The following is a 17,620-nucleotide window of genomic DNA, read 5'->3' on the forward strand; positions in this document are numbered from 1 at the left end:
AGGCATTAAGTCCGCCAATTTTGTACGCAAAAGAATAAGAATTATATTCATGAATACAAATTTACATCGTGCGAGGAATCGAACTCGAGGCGAGTTCGATTCGAGCATTGGAAGGCGTTGTAACAACAAATAAAACCAAACAATAATAATAATCTCAGGACAATTCACACAGCGCCATCTAGACCCAAGTTAAGCTAGCTAAGCTTGTGTTATTGGTACTAGATAACTGATACAAGTACATAGATATATAATTTTTTCGTAAATACGTACATATTATACATAGAAAACACCCAGACCGATACAAACAATCCTACTCATGAATACAAATGCTTGTGCCGTGCGAGGAATCGATCCCGCGACCATCGGACGTAAAGCAGTATAAGTAAATAAAAATATATACAGTGAAATAAAAATCAAATATCATCATAAAATCATGATAATTCATGAATATTAACTCAACTCACAAGCATTTTTTCATTCAATTCAGTTCAATTTTGAAATTGTTATTTTTGCTATACACTCTTATTGTTTACTTAGTAAATAAAAAGCCAACTAAATCAATATTAAAATCCGGTAAAACTCTTTAAAACATAAAACAAACGTTGAATAGTTAACTCTCTAACCACTTGTGACTTGGACTACCGTCAAAAGGTCGGTAACAACTTGTCGCCTAATTCGGCCGCCCTAAACTTACGTCCTCGCCACTCACGTCACGTAGTTTTTTTGCAGAAACTTGCACAATGCCAGCTTACCCAACTACTGAGTTACGGAGTATAACTCCTTTAATGAAGGAAAGGAAAGTTGACAACTGCCCCCATTCATTTCAGGCTAATCAAATTTAGTCTCGTCAAAGTTCATTTGGGATTTTCTGAGTGTAATTCTTCTTACTAGAATTCTTGTCTAATAATAAATATATGCACCATCAGATTCATGATCCTCATGCATCTTTTAAACTCATTTTTGCCTGGCTAAGGCCTTAAGTATTGCCGTTTATTATTTACTAGCTACCGACCCTGGCTTCGCACGGGTGTACATGTATTATATACATAAACCTTCCTCTTGAATCACTCTATCTATTTAAAAAAACCACTTCAAAATCTGGTTCGTAGTTTTAAAGATTTAAGCATACATAGGGATAGACAGACAGCGACAGCGACTTTGTTTTATACTATGTAATGAAAAGTATTATATATATATATATATATATATATATATATATATATATATATATATATATATATATATATATATATGTTATTGATATTAACATGCAGTACAAATAGCATAGATTAAATTAATTTGACAGCATGTATACATACATACACGTACATACACACATACAGCCATACAAACATAAAATAATTAAGAACCATTATGCTACTATAAAATATGTGCTAAATAAATAAAGACGACCTCGATGGTCTAGCGGTTTAGCACACAACTTCCAAAGGTCGCGAGTTCAATTCCTCGCTCGGTACAAAAATTTGTATCCATGAGCATGACTGTTTGATCGGTCTGGGTATTTTCTATGTATATTAAATACGCATTTACAAAAAAAAAACCTAAGTATTTATATCCGTTGTCTAGTATCCATAACACAAACTCTGCTTACCTTGAAACTAGATGGCGCTGTGTGCATTATCCAGAGATAATATTATCATTATTATTAAAAGAATCCGCTCAGTATATTGCTGCAGCCAAAGATACAGCGCTGAATTTCAACGGTCTTAAGGCAAGTGGTAAAATTTAAACCAACAATTTTAACAGTAAACTAAAACCGCCTAACCCTAAACGGTTGCAGTGCAAAACAAAACGAACCTCTGGCCCGTGGCAAGCACTAGAACAACATTTAACTAATAATTAACTTTGGAAGTGAGCAGTTCAAATTGAAAACTTGTTTAATTTGCGGCGCTGAAGAAGTGTCCTCCATTTTGTGCTTAGTCACGTAATCGCTCTCAAAACTTGCTGTAACAGGCTGTACGCACTAGGCAGCACGTGGGATAGAACTGATTACAGATTACGGATGGATTGTTAGCGCAAACACCTGTGTGCTCAAAGCAACCCATCGTTGATGTACGGGTTCATTGCACGTTAATAGAATAGAATAGAATAGAATAGAAAATCATTTATTCAAATAAACTTACATTGAAGCACTTTTGAATAGTCATTACATTTTTTTTAATCTACCGCTCGTTCGGAAAGCTGTCTCATCACAAGAAGAACGAACAAGAAACTTGCGTGTTGCTCTTTTAAATAATTTTATTATTATTTTACATTTTTAAGTTTAAGTGTGTGAATACAAACCACCAATTAGCACTAATTCAATTAAATACTCCAAAAGAAAAAATATTGAATATATAACCAACTGGTTAAACAATTAATGAAATATATCTTACTTATAAACGCGAAAGTTTGTGAGTATGGATGGTTGTTTGTTACTCTTTCACGTAAAAACTACTGAAAGGATTTTGATGAAACTTTACAGTAATATCGGTTCAAAGACGGTTCGTACTATTTTAAGAAGCACGAATTAATGGTGACAATTTAGTTTTTGAAGCCGGCAACCGCAAGGGAAACCCCAAGTAGCGCCCGTGACTTGTGACACGGGTGTAGGTTTATAAGGCCCTTTTAGAATGCATTAACACTCACCTTCACTACTTCCAGCTTCCCCCCCAGGCCCAATTAAGACCGAGATAAACCCATTCCTAATACAATTCACTTTAGTATCCAAAACACAACCGGCGCGCTCTGCGCTCGTTGACTGAATGCCGCGGCTCACCCATTGAAAGAGGATTATTCAACTACCGACCTCCGTATTTATAGACCGAAGTCAGTGTAATAGGTCAGTCTATAAATACTAGATGGCGCTATTTACAATATTTGTAATAATCTTTACATTGGGTACTTCATTAGTACTAAACACAAACTACCTTCTTTTAATATCTTTTTAAAATATCGGATTTTTTCTACAATATTGATATGAACTCTAACACTATGAGTTCCGCCATTTGCTTGTGTGCTGTGACTACATGAAAAAAGTGGTAAATATTGTCCTAAGAGTCAGATGCTCATACAGTATGCACAGTCCTTAACGATTGTCTGCTCTGAGACGGTGAGTTTTTCCAAACACCCTTCAAGCAAGGGATGCCGTAATGAGGCACTCACCTCCCTGCGCCATTTAAATGTTTTGCCTTTTCTTTCCTTCCGATTTTGAATAACGATCACTTGGAATTTAAAGTCTATAGATGAGTGTTAAAATTTACACTATTTTTAAATAATTAAGAAAATTTCTTCTTTTATTATAAATATAATATAAAATACTCACCATACAATATATACCAAGGAAGGATCAGACAGTAGAAAGTAAAATATGAACTCTATATTACCCATTTCAGTCATGAAGCAACTGGATTTGTAATAATCTATACATATAAATAAAATTGGAGTGTCTGTTTGTAATATTGAAAAACCGTACATGCATATGAATTTAAATACAGTATATACACCAAAATAACATTTTTTACAATTCTTGTCTGTCTGTCTATCGGTCTGTTTGTTCCGGCTAATCTCTGAAGTGGAAATCAATGAAGCTTTTTTTGGTAGGTAATGTAATGAGAAGTAACTTAGGCTACTTTCATTTTAGAAAAATGAAGTTAAATTCCATGCGGACGAAGTCGCGGGAGCAGCTAGTCATTATATATACATAAATATACACTATTGTAGCGGTAGAATAAAAAAACTTGACTATTCAAAAGTGCTTATATTAAGTTTATTTGAATAAAGATTATTTCTATTTCTATTGCACCAAAGAATATCCTTCAACTCTTGTCCATGACGGGTCTGTGTAGCAAACTATGAAAAAATGGCAAGCACAGTAGATCTATGTAGTTCACAGTGTTACAGCTACATAAATAGCATGTGAGGTATCCTACCTTCCAAGTTGGATCAAATTGCACAAAATGTGCAAATCAAATTTGCAATCGGTTCAGTAGTTTAGGAGTTTATCGAGGACAAACAACGTGAGGGGGAAGGAGATTAGTAATGAGAACTAGTAACCCCCATTGCTAGCAATGTACCTCACAACGATGGTTTCCAGGGGGAACCGCGTGATTATCAACCTGACATGGTACATTGCTAGCAATATCAATCCACATTACTAACAATTCCCTTTCCCCCAACCAGTGGATGTTGCTATTAAGAGTTTTGGCGATAAGATAGGCAGATAGATATATAAATAGTATTTTCACTTAATTTAATTACATTTGACAAGCTCAGTACACCTCATGGTAACTAACTGAATACCAGAATTAACTTAGTTTCCCTGTAAACTAAGTTCAAAGTATTTGCAGCACTAAGCATGCCCACTCACCACTGGAAGCTAAAGTCTGGTTAATATAAACGTCAAGATATTATATTTATTACGCTTTCCCGGATCAACCGTTTATGATGAAATTTACGCACTTATGTAGTATTTGGCATGGGGAAGGACATAGGTATTTTTTTATCGTTATTTTATATGTAATTCCCACACAAACTCCTCTATATATTAATTAATGTTGAACATTTATTTAAAATAGCGATACATTAGTTTCTCGCTCGTTCTTATTCATCTGCTTTCCGAATGAGTGGTAAATTCCAAATCTATACATATAAATAAAATTGGAATGTCTGTTTGTAATATTGAAAGAATCGTATTTTACTACATGCATATGAATATAAATGCGTTGCACACACCAAAATAATATTTTTTACAATTGTCGTCTGTCTGTCTGTTTGTTCCGGCTAATCTCTGAAATGGCTGGACCGATTTTGACGGGACTTGTTTTGGCAGGTAGCTGATGTAATAAGGAGTAACTTAGGCTACTTTTATCCTAGAAAATGAAGTTAAATTCCACACGGTTAAATCGCGGGCACAGCTAGTATATTATATAACTATTAACAAGTTTATGTGAATAAAAATTATTTATATATCTGTTGAAATAAAGAACAACTGAAAAGTAGTCACTTTCTTCTGTTTCTGTATGTGTTGGTATTCCTAAAGGCCAATATAGACAAGCTTGTGAAATTACTAAATTTCACAAGCTTGTCCCATCCAACATAGAGCCACTATACTGGACATAAGTTAAGCCTTCTTTTATAAAGTTAAAATGTCATTCTTATATTAATCTATAGTCTAATTATCTTATATATAAAACTAGCTGTCCTCGTAAACGTTGTTTTGCCTTAAAATGAAAAAAATAGGGGTGGACTACCCCTAACATTTAGGGGGATGAAAAATAGAAGTTGGCCGATTCTCACACCTACTCAATACGCTCACAAAATTTCATGAGAATCGGTCAAGCCGTTTCGGAGGAGTATGGGAACGAGCTACGTTTCGGAGGAGCGACTTTGTTATATACTAATAGTGTATAAACATTTTATTTGTCTTAATTTTAAGAACATATTATTTGATACACGATGTTGTTTTAAAAATATATAAAAAAAACAATGATTACGCCGTACAGTCATAGTAACATCTTATATATAAAATTCTCGTGTCACAGTTTTCGTTCCCATACTCCTCCGAAACGGCTCGACCGATTCTCATGAAATTTTTGATTTTTTTTATTATAAGGCAAAACAACGTTTGCCGTGACAGCTAGTTATTTATAAAATTGGTACTAGATTACTGATAGAAATACATACATATTATACATAAAAAACACCCCGATACAAACAGTCATTCTCATGATTACAAATATTAATAGAACCCGCGGCCATCGGAATTAAGGCGGTGTGGTAAATGGCTAGACAACCGGGGCTGTCAAGACTGCTCCGTGTGGACGAAGTCGCTGGCACAGCTTAATAAATATATACAGTTTAAAGTTAAATACAATTTAGTATTGTCGCATATTTGCCAGTGTACAAATTCTTAAACGGGCTACGTGTCAAACTAGCCACTAACGTAGGTACAGCCACGTAATCCAATTTGCAGCAAGTTGGGCCAAAGTTGCCACAACTTGCCAGACTCAGATTTAAATTTATAACTCCGTCAGTCCACACTTGCAGTTTTAACGAGTCACTATTTCAAATCGGGCTTTACTTTATGTAATAGTGATTTTTACTACTTTATCCGTGGTAAGGGGAACTTCAAATTGAAGTTTGTAAGTGATGAAGGCACTGAATGACAGATATTGGATGGAGTTTTGTAACTTATGGCTACTATGATTATATCAGCGACTTCGTCCGCTTGGAATTTAACTTTATTTTTCTAAAATAAAAGTAGCCTAAGTTACTCCTTATTACATCAGCTACCTGCAAAAATAGTCTCGTCAAAATCGGTCCAGCCATTTCAGAGATTAGCCGGAACAACAGATAGACAGACAAAAATTTTAAAAAATGTTATTTTGATGTATTTACCGTATTTATATTCATATGCATGTAATAAAATACATCAGAATAACACATATGTAGGTTATAAATTTCACGCGAGCACAGCCAGTACTAAATACTTGTATTCAGTCTTATTTCACTTAACAGGACTTGCATTAAATGCAAGATTTTTTCCAAGCTTTCACAGTTCGTTGCAAAAATAAAAACAGGTGGAGAGCTCTCTTTAAACACATTAAAGTAAAATGCTGAAGTAAAATTTTATCGTACCTATTTAGAGAAACGGCCAAGTAAGAGGCGTGTTCATGAAAAAGGGTTCGGCATTATCTGATTTAAAAAATCGAGTACATTTTAATGTTACTTCACTACATATTATAAAACAAAGTCGCTGTCGCTGTCTGTCCGTCCCTATGTATGCTTAAATCTTTAAAACTACGCAACGGATTTTGAAGCGGTTTTTTTAATAGATAGAGTGATTCAAGAGGAAGGTATATAATACATGTACAACCGTGCGAAGCCGGGGCGAGTAGCTAGTGACATATATAAACGATCAAAATTGAGGTAATAACTCAGTATCAAAATCGAAAATCATAATTAGTATATCTTATTCATATAGGTCTATTACAGACTCTTATGATATGTTAAAACTACTGTCAGTTCGAAGTGCATTCGAGTTAAGAAGAACTGACAAGAAACTCAGCTCTTTTTTCTTTTGAAATGAGCTTATACATGTTTACAAAATTGGAGATTCAGTATCTATATGTTCAGTGTATAATAACATTTTACTCCTGTAATGTGGCGTATTTTTTTTATTATATTATTATACATAATAAATGTCCATCCGTACTTACATATAAAAACTTGGCTCTTGTCAAAGTGTTTATATATTTTTTTTGGACAATACTCACAACGCTAAGACCCAAGCTAAGCAGAGCTTGTGTTATGGGTACTGTACAACCGATATAAATACATGGATGCATTTTGTTTTTTTAAATAAATACATATTATACATAATAAACACCCAGACCGATACAAACAATCATACTCATGAATACAAATATTTGTATCGTGCGAGGAATCGATCCCGCGACCATCAAATATGCAAAATTTATATGAAGAAGTAATGTATCCATATAAATTATTATTACCGAATATATACATACTAGCTGTCCACTCGCGTGAAATTTAAAGCCTATATGTTATTCTGATATAGAAGCTATATTATTATACAATTTTATCAAAATCTGCTCAGTAGTTTTTGCGTGAAAGAGTAACAAATATCCAAAGATTCTTGAATAAAATAATATTGCGACTATAAATTGACATGTAAGCTATCCTATCTTTCAAGTTGGATCAAATTGCACACAATGTGCAAATCAATTCATTTCAAAACAATGGAAAAAATCGGATTCCATCGCGGACAAACAACGTGACACGTAATTTTTATATATAAAGATATACATACATATATGTACATTATGGATTCAACCCGTACATAAACCACATCCACATTTGAAGAAATTGTTTTAGCAGTTTCCATAGGGAACGCTAAAAAATATCTGCGACCCTTTTAAATTTATGGCCCGTAAACACTCCAAAGAAATCTGAGGAATACCGAGTCATCTCGTTGATAGCAGCTTACGATTACTTAGTGCTGTGTCGATTTAGGATTCAGTCCACGCCATCCCAATTTAACACTAGTCAGTCGCCGCGGTTTCACTCGCCATTTAACTAAAAGGACAATATCAGTCTTTTTTTGTTGCCAGTGTTATATATGTTATACTATATATATGCTGTTGATCGTTCAGCTAGCCTTTACAGCTTCACTGGTTTTCCTATAACAAATAAATAAATATATTTGTTTACTGCTCAATAAATACTAAATCTAGCAGTTTAGCACACCGCCCCACTTCTAATGGTCGCGAGTTCGATTCAAACATATATATTCCTTTATTGTATGTGGTGATCGGTCTGGGTATTTTCTATGTATATTATTTATAAAACAAAATATTATTATATATATAAACTATTTGCTTTTCAATATCATATGCTGGTGGTCACTCTATTCTACCAAATTTGAATTTAAAAATGAATCTGTATTATTGTAAACATGTACAATATTTATTTCAAAATAATACGAGCTGAGTTTGTTGTCAGTTCTTCTCATCTCGAAATCATTCCGAACTGACGGTAGATTTGACATATCATAAGAGTCTGTAAAAGACCTACATGTATAAAGATATTTTTTCTTTTCTTTTTATTATCTAAATATTTATAATAACTATATTCTTATATTTCATTTTTGTGTCTTTCGTTTGCGTCTTTTAAGCCTTTCATTATTCTTTAATTTTATAATAATTTAAAAGTTACACCACCACAGAACCAGCCCATTGAATTACCGTTCGAGCCTGCCTAGCCTGCTCGACTTTTTATGGGCCGTTTGCGGCGATGCAAGGCTGTTTAAATTCAACCTCTTCCAACTATCAATTTCCTAGCTACGACTTAGCTGCCGAAACACGGGCTCCCACTGATTTAATTCTTTATTGCACCAGACTTAACCCGTTTCATTTGGGAAAATCGTAATTAAATTGCGCCCCTTTCGCGAATATTTTCGTGAATTGAAAAATTTCGTCACTCTATTTAGATGAATTTGGATGGGAGGGTTTGGTATTATTGCTGTAGCATATTTAGGGTTAGTAGTGTTATAAATTATTATTACATTCTGGTAAATACTGTGATTAGATTTTTGCTTTTATTGACATTTATATAATACTTACTACAACCTAAAATTAAAAAAAGCGCTAGCGCTATAAGACTTTTCAAAGAAATAACGAAAAGGTTAGTCGACATCACAGAAGACCGAAGAGCTGGCAGCTACCTTGGACAAAGAATTAGTCTAGCTATTCAAAGAGGGAACGCTGCCAGTATCTTCGGAACTTTACCTAAAGGGACCCCTTTTAATAATATATTTTAGTTATTGTATTATATTTTTTAAGCTTTTTTTTGCTGTTTACAAATGTATACATTTTAAAACGAGATGTTTAACATGATAATATGATCTGCTGTTTTAGTAAATGTAATATTTGTTTGTTTATATAATTTAAATGTATTTATATTGTTAATACAATTTACAATACATTAAAATACAGCCTATGTGAGTTACTGATAGTGATTGATTGTTTTTTTATAAAATCGGCTAACTATTGCTGCAGAAAGAAATTTATTGTCAACTACTTACATACAATTAAAAATACATTAAATAACACTTGTATGTTAATAATTGGCAGTCTGGCCCACACTCAGCATATGCTGTGACAGCTAACTGTCACAACGTTGTTATTCTGTGTAATCTATAAGTGACCATGGTCAATAGCGAACCGGCTATTGACCACGACGTTCAGAGAAAAAATAAAATTACATATATACCGTTAAACTAGAGAATCCAACCCGCACGCATATCCTCGTAGAAATACTTGTACTATTACTTACTTATAATCATAATAATAACAAAGCACCAGAAATGTACCGTCCCATAATCCGCAAAATGTTTTATAGATTCCACACTATATATATGTATACTATAGTACACATAAGCGTTCAAGGTTTTTACAGATCTTAAAAACAAATCTACAATCGTACGCCAATAGTTAGTCACAGTCACAAGGTACATCCATCATCCCCCCCTGTTGAGCAGTCCCCACACCAATGTTTGGTTTAAATCTGGCGGCGCTCCCCTTTGATAATTTTCACCTGAACCGGCGCCCCGCGGCGCTCACCGCGTCCCCTGAATTTATACCGTGAGATACCATCGAGTCGTAAGAATTCAGGCCACACTTGAAGCATAAGGGTAATGTTATCTGGAACAGGCTATCGATACTTATATTATAAATGCGAGTACGTCTGATTATTGCCTTACCATAGGTCTGAATGAATGAACAATTGAGTGAATGAGTAAATGAGTGATAAATGAGTAAATGTGTTAATTAATTAATGAAAGATATTTGACTTGAAGATAGACTGCATCATGAGAACGAAAAACAGACGAAGTCATAGCTAGTGTACACTAAACTATTACCAATATTGTAAATGTTGTAACTCATTTAATACAAAGCAATCTTCAATAACAAGGTAAAGACTAAGTTTTTTGTGCATTCATTCATAATTAAGATGAATTAAAATCTTAAATCATTAATTTGTTATTCTTTCATTCATTCATTCATCTGTTTCACTTGATTGATCTTTATTAAATAATTCACTCACTCTCCTAGTAATATCTTTCTAGGTGTTCCTGATTGACTGAATTAATGATTTAATCTACATTAAAGCATTAATTTATTATTCTTTCATTCATTCGTTCATCTGTTTCACTTGATTGATTTTCATTAAATAATTCATTCACTCGTCTAATAATTAATAATATTTTTATGTTCCTGACTAAACACAATATGTATTTTGATTTACAGTTCCCTAGTTACTGTCGCTTCCAGCTTCGCTTTATAGCATATACCATAAGGGTAGGGGCGCAGAGTGTCGCTTACAATATTACGACGTTAACCACTAAGAACGATTTACATAATTCATTCCGGGTAGCGATCGGGGCGTATGCTCTGATTTAATATAAACCAAACGTTAATTGGACTCATAAGGCTTTAAGAGGATTTCTTAGATGATTTAACCGCAATTAATAAGTGAATTTCGTTATTGAAGTACATTAATTAAAACTTATATAATTATAATCATAATAACACTGCACTTACTTGGTTTCGGCCCGTAAGTGTGGTATACGCAATATAGCGTAAAAAACTAGTAAAATCTGTGTTAATGGGATAACAACGATAATAAGAATAATGAGTTTGAATTTACACAATGCCATCTAGTCCTAAGGTAAACAAAGCTTGTATTATGGGTATTATATAACTGATAGAAATAATAAACAAACAAAACACTCAGGTCAATGCAAACAATCATATTCACGAAAACAAATGTTTGGCATCGTGCAAGGAATCGAACTCGCTATCTTCGGTAGTAAGGTGTGATAAACCGCTAGACCATAGAGGCCGTCAAAATATGTGTAATTTCACGATCACGTTCAATTTTATGTACTATGTCATTAGAAGTTGCAAATTTAACTACAAAAATTTAATAATACAAAAAAAAATTCATTGGGTTTTAGTCTGGTTATTGGTGTGATATAAACAAAATCATTGTTCACCTACTGAACTGGTGCTAAAAAGAAATAATGAAGAGTGTAGTGAGAAATAATATACTAACTGTGCATAATATGTGCTAATCTAGACTGTGATCTACCGGCATACGGCACCGATTTGAATGAAATTTAGGACTTTTAATTCTGCGTGAAAGAAGAACAAACTTACTTACAACAAACTCATAAAGCAAGTCTTTATAATAGACACAATATGTGTAAGTACCTATAAATTATTTAAATAAAAAGATTTTACACCCAATATTATCAAATACAGTGGACCCGCGGTAATCCGGCCCCTGTCTAATCCGGCCCCCCTTGTAATCCGACATTGTCTATTATTTGTTATTGAATATTACTTTGACAATATACTTCAGAGTGCATATACATACATACATATATAACATAGAATCTTATCACTGGATCTGTAATTTGTCGGATTACAAGATACTCTTTTGTAAAAAAATCCGGACTATAAGCAGAGGACCCTTAAGCAGCACTCTACAATCCGACAAATACGATGGTCCGACACTGCCCCGCAAAACGTTTGTCGGATAACCGGGGGTCCACTGTATATGTATATAATATAAAGAATCATCATTGGATCTATAATTTGTCGGATTACAAGGTACTCTTTTGTAAAAAAATTCGGACTATAAGGGGTCTTAGGCAGTACTCTATAATCCGACAAATTCGATAGTCCGACACTGCCCTGCAAAATGATTGTCGGACTACCGGGGGTCCACTGTAATATGTAGTTCACAATCTTACAAATTTCACCAAAATTGTGCTACGTTTTGGTGATAAATTTCACAAAAATAGGTCAAACATGGGCCGTACATTGATCTAACACTGTCTGATATCCCTCAAGTGCGAAATAACAGTAACGAAGCATGCATAATTCATAGATCACCTCGCACTTAGTAATACCCTCCCTGGTAAACAGGGATGGCAGTTTTTTACACTCTTTCCTTTAATATTACTCTTTGTTTTTTATATCATCTAACTATATAACTATAGGCAAAACAATTATATGTGGCGAGCAAGTAATAACTTCAATAGATTAAGTAGGGTATTAGATATTGATTTGTTTTCCGATAGAATATCTTTAGCGAGGGCCGTGATGAGCAGGCAATTCTTTGAGTTATAAGTATTGAATTTAATGTTACTTATATGCATTTCCATTATTCAAAAATGTTTGTTTGTTAATTTCAGCATATGTTTTAATTTAGTGGATTGTTATTGTTTGATATAAGATTTTATGAGTGTTTATAACACAAACACGCCTCTCGTGTTAGTACTGTAATTTATTTTATATTACGTTTCTATCCGTGAAAACCTATAAGTGGCCGTTATCATTTAATTATGTTTATAACTATGTTTGCAAATAGCCTTGGTTTTCCGAAAATAAATAAATAAGCGAACTTCATCAAATAGAGTACTGCCTAGTGGTTGCCCAGCATCAAGAGTTGGTAATTAGAATTAATAAGTTTTTACACTACAACAAATTATGTATCAACTAGATGTGTCCACGGTTCAGCCTGTTGAAATTTATAGCGTATGTGTTATTCTGATGTATAAGCTATATTACTGTAAAGTTTCATCAAAATCCGTTCAGTAGTTTTTGCGTGTAAGAGTAACAAATATCCATCTATATTCACAAACTTTCGCGTTTATAATATTAGTAAGATAGACGACTGCTCCCAGTTACTATCATGTGAACTGTCAGCCTGTTTATCATTTGAATGATATAGAATAAAAACGTGATTGTAAATAAATAGGGTCCTAGATCCTCATAATATAGAATAGAAAATCATTTAATAAACGTAATTTAAACACTTTTGAATAGTCAACATTTTTTTAAATCTACCGCTTATTCGGAAAGATGTCTCATCACAAGAAGAATAAGCAAGAAACTTGTGTGTTGCTCTTTTAAACAATCCTTGTAAGTTCACATTTTACAAGTCGAAACGTGTGAATACAAACTACCAACCAGCACTAATTTGTTTAGGCTCAAATATAAAAACACAATAAGATTAAATCAGTCGTAGTGATAAGAGCAGACCAGTCCCTACAAGCAGCACTCGTTCACGAGTATGACGGATGAGCCAGCCATCACTGCGCTTGACCATATTTTTGGGAGCCCAATGAAGGCCCACCACGCCGCCACACGTCTAGACATTTTAGTGAGCATGACTACTCATTCCACTCGACCACGTCACAGCTACAAAAATTACTATATGGTAGTTACAGTATTCGCACTTTACATGAGGATGCATGCGGCAATCAATACAAAAGCCGCTACGCTATCATATATCAAGAGAGCAGTATGAAAAATAAATTATAACGTTGTCCGCAAATAAACTTATACTTGCTATATATTGCTATCATCTATAAATTCATCTATATGACAAAAATAGACATCCCAAATATAGGTGCTGTTACACCATCTATTTCAGTGTTCACAGCCCTACATAGCAACGTAAAAACATGCACGGCATGGCACGTTTATAACAAGCTCTCTTTGTTTATGTCCCATGGGATATTTGCACTTGCGTAACAGTTTCCCGCCCGAAATAGTATTTTGTTTTATGAATTCCAAGTGTCTATTGTTGGTTGTGTTTTTTTATTAGAAATTTATATTAAAGTTTATTTTTATCTTATGAATGATAATGGAATGGTGTAACCGACTGAGCTAACGGTTTACGCTGGCGGGGTACCAGTGGAGGATGATAAGATGAAGGTCAGTTGGCACATCGTAGTAATTTTTTTTATTTATACTCTTTATTGCACCAGACACAGAAAACAATTAGATTGAGAGAGATAAATTACATAAACTGATACAAAAGGCAGTCTTATCGCTAAGGAATCTCTTCCAGACTATCTTTGGGTAGAGGAATATTTATCATGATGGTTTCCAGGTGGAGAGCAAACTGACATTGCTAATGAGTTTTTAGGCCACATTACTAACAATTTCCTTCCTCTCTACACTGAGTTAGACTGTAAAAAGTTATCTTCATAGGTACCTTAGTTTCACCTATTTCAGCAGCTTCAATTGCGAGCTGTATTTTAGTTGTAGGACGCAGATTAGGCAGTGAATTTACAGAACTTATCCTTTAAATCCACATCCCCTTAAATGAAGACCTCATCCTCCTATGGAATGACAATGCGTAACATTGCATGCATGCATATCACTTGATAACATGATCTCCATAGTGCTGATTGATTGTCATCAGAAACGTCATATTTTTTTTATAAACTAAAATTACTTTAGCCCAGCTTACTTTACTTACTCCTCTCTTTTGTTGACATGAAACTTTCTGTTATCTACCATAACACTTAATACAAAACTCCTATCAAATTACTACACGCCGTAAATTCCAAAGTATCAATTTTACTGTGCATGCCCATCATCTCAGGTGGCACCCTTAAACAGATAACACCAATGTAAACCACCCGAATTTGTCCCATATTTTATGTTAGATTTACGCCAAAGCAAACGCTGTGCGCCTCGATAAATCCGCGTGAGGTTATAAACCAGTGGGCTTTAGTGACAGAACGTCATTTTGTGGGACAAATTTGTCCCCAATTTTCCATAAGAAAACGGAATATTTTATAGCGTTTCCTGATGGATTGACAGATCGTAAACAGGGTCGGAACACGACGGATAAGGAGGCCGCTCATTATAGCTTTACAACTTTGGCTTGTTAGCTTTCTTGATAAGGGTTGAAATGTTTGTCATTATACAGTATAGTAGTTTGTAATTACTATTATGGATACTAAAGGATACAGTCAACGTCTTCGTATCGTGGAATAACATAATAATAGTGTCAAATTTCACATCCGACCTAATTTATTCACTAGATGAAACTGTTTGAGTAACGTATCTATTGAAACAAGCAAATTCATTTTTCTATTTCTATTTTTTTATGTTATTATATGTCTAATCAACAGTTTAATCAATATAATAATAATAAAATACAGTTGTGTAAGCATGTGACTTGGTGATATAAGCTGTGTGATCGCTATAAAATAACCGATATATGTATATTGTGAAACTGCGGAAATAATAATAATCTCAGGACAATTTACACAGAGCCATCTAGACCCAAGTTAAGCTAGCTAAAGCTTGTGTTATGGGTCCTAGATAACTGATACAAATACATAGATATTTTTTTCGTAAATACATACATAATATTGATAGAAAACACCCAGACCGATACAAACAATCATAGTCATGAATTCAAATGTTTGTGCCGTGCGAGGAATCGAACCCGCGACCATCGGACGTAAAGCGGTGTGCTAGACCGCTAGACCACCGAGGTCGTAATACTTATAAATAAGTGAGGACATAACTAAGCTAAGCACACTATTGTTACTACAAACTGAACCTATTTAGTGAAGTGTAAGCGAGTATTTTTGTAAATCAATAGATTTGAATTAGTTTAAAACTAAAATTTCATTGTTATATAGTATACGAAAAAGTTTTACTGTTTGTATCGGTCTGGGTATTTTCTATGGATAATATGTATGTATTTACGAAAAAAAAAATTATCTATGTATTTGTATCAGTTGTCTAGGACCCATAACACAAGCTTTAGCTAGCTTAACTTGGGTCTAGATGGCGCTGTGTGAATTGTCCTGAGATTATTATTATTATTTTTTTATATATATATATATATTATATATCCTCCATTGATGGGGTAATAGACTGATCATTGCGGGTAAAAATCACCAAACAATGACAGTATAAATTATGAATGATGAGGATGGATAATTTTTAAGTGGAAGACAAAAATTTGCGGACTTATTGCGAAATTATTATTATTATTATTATTACCAAAATCTTAAAACAATCTAAACGATACAGCTAGCTAGCAATATATTATACTTACCTACGCATATCTCCCCTGAAGCGCTAATAATTCCTCGCTTCACCTAATTTTTCCACGACAACCCAGCGTAGCGGCTGCGCCCCGAGTTTATTATAGGAATTTCTCAGCTTAGCACATAGCCATTTCATTACACCGGTTTAATTTTATGCATGAACGCCCGCGCATCGCGATCGATGCACCCCGAACGCCGAAGCACTTAGAATTTTCATGAAAGTATCGCCCAAACGGGAACACTGCCGAAGTGCTGGGGGCAAACCGCAAATATACGAGTAACTTCGCCTCCCCTTTGATAACGTGTGTTTCTATATCAATAGTCATGAGATACCGGAAAAGTTTTACGTTATTACCGGTTTAATTAACAGTCCCCAAGTGTCTAATTCGAATAGTTACGATATCTTTAATTCTAGTTGGTTATTATGTAATATGTTTTCCGGAATGTTTAGGGTTTGTGGATATACTTAGTGATTTATTATATTTGCTAACTTTAGTTTATGATAAACTTGCTGTGCCCTGATGTTTAAATTAAAAGAAAAATCTACCACTTGCCGCCCATCTTGTCACCTCTTTTTATCAGTCGCTCAACTTCTTACATCAACTCCTAGCATTAGTTCTGACTTGTGTATTTGTTCAGCTTCTAAAAGTCACACCGAAATGTTTAAAAGTACAGCTTATCAATTAAACTATCAAATTAAATTTATTTATTCACATCATACTGGTAGTTCCAGAGATAAGCGCGTTTATACAAACAGATTCTTCTCCTTTATATATATTCGGTCGATCAGGTGAGACAAACTGAAACTATAGCTATGAGGTTTTTTAAATATATATAAATCAAAGGTGACTGACATAGTGATCTATCAACGCACAGCCCAAACCACTGGACGTATCGGGCTGAAATTTGGCATGCAGGTAGATGTTATGACGTAGGCATCCGCTAAGAAAGGATTTTGATTAATTCTACCTCCAAGGGGATAAAACAAGGGATGAAATTTTGTATGAAACTTTGTGAATTTTAAACCGATTGGGCTAGATTTTGCATGCATAAAGCTACTATGACGTAGGCATTCCCTAAGAAAGTATTTTCATAAATTCGACCCCCAAGGGGATAAATAAACGCGAGCGAAGCCGCGGGCAAAAGCTAGTCATTCATAAA

At 34.1% G+C, this 17,620-nt stretch overlaps 1 protein-coding gene across 1 annotated transcript in view; it reads left to right on the forward strand.

Annotated features, from left to right (window-relative positions):
* Positions 1-17,620, forward strand: part of LOC131846200 (kinesin-like protein CG14535) — a 520,617-nt gene that overhangs the window by 478,781 nt on the left and 24,216 nt on the right. The window lies entirely within an intron of this gene.

This window comes from Achroia grisella, unplaced genomic scaffold, assembly GCF_030625045.1.
Source record: "Achroia grisella isolate CSIRO2021 unplaced genomic scaffold, CSIRO_AGI_Agris_v1 utg504, whole genome shotgun sequence".
NCBI lineage: Eukaryota > Metazoa > Arthropoda > Insecta > Lepidoptera > Pyralidae > Achroia > Achroia grisella.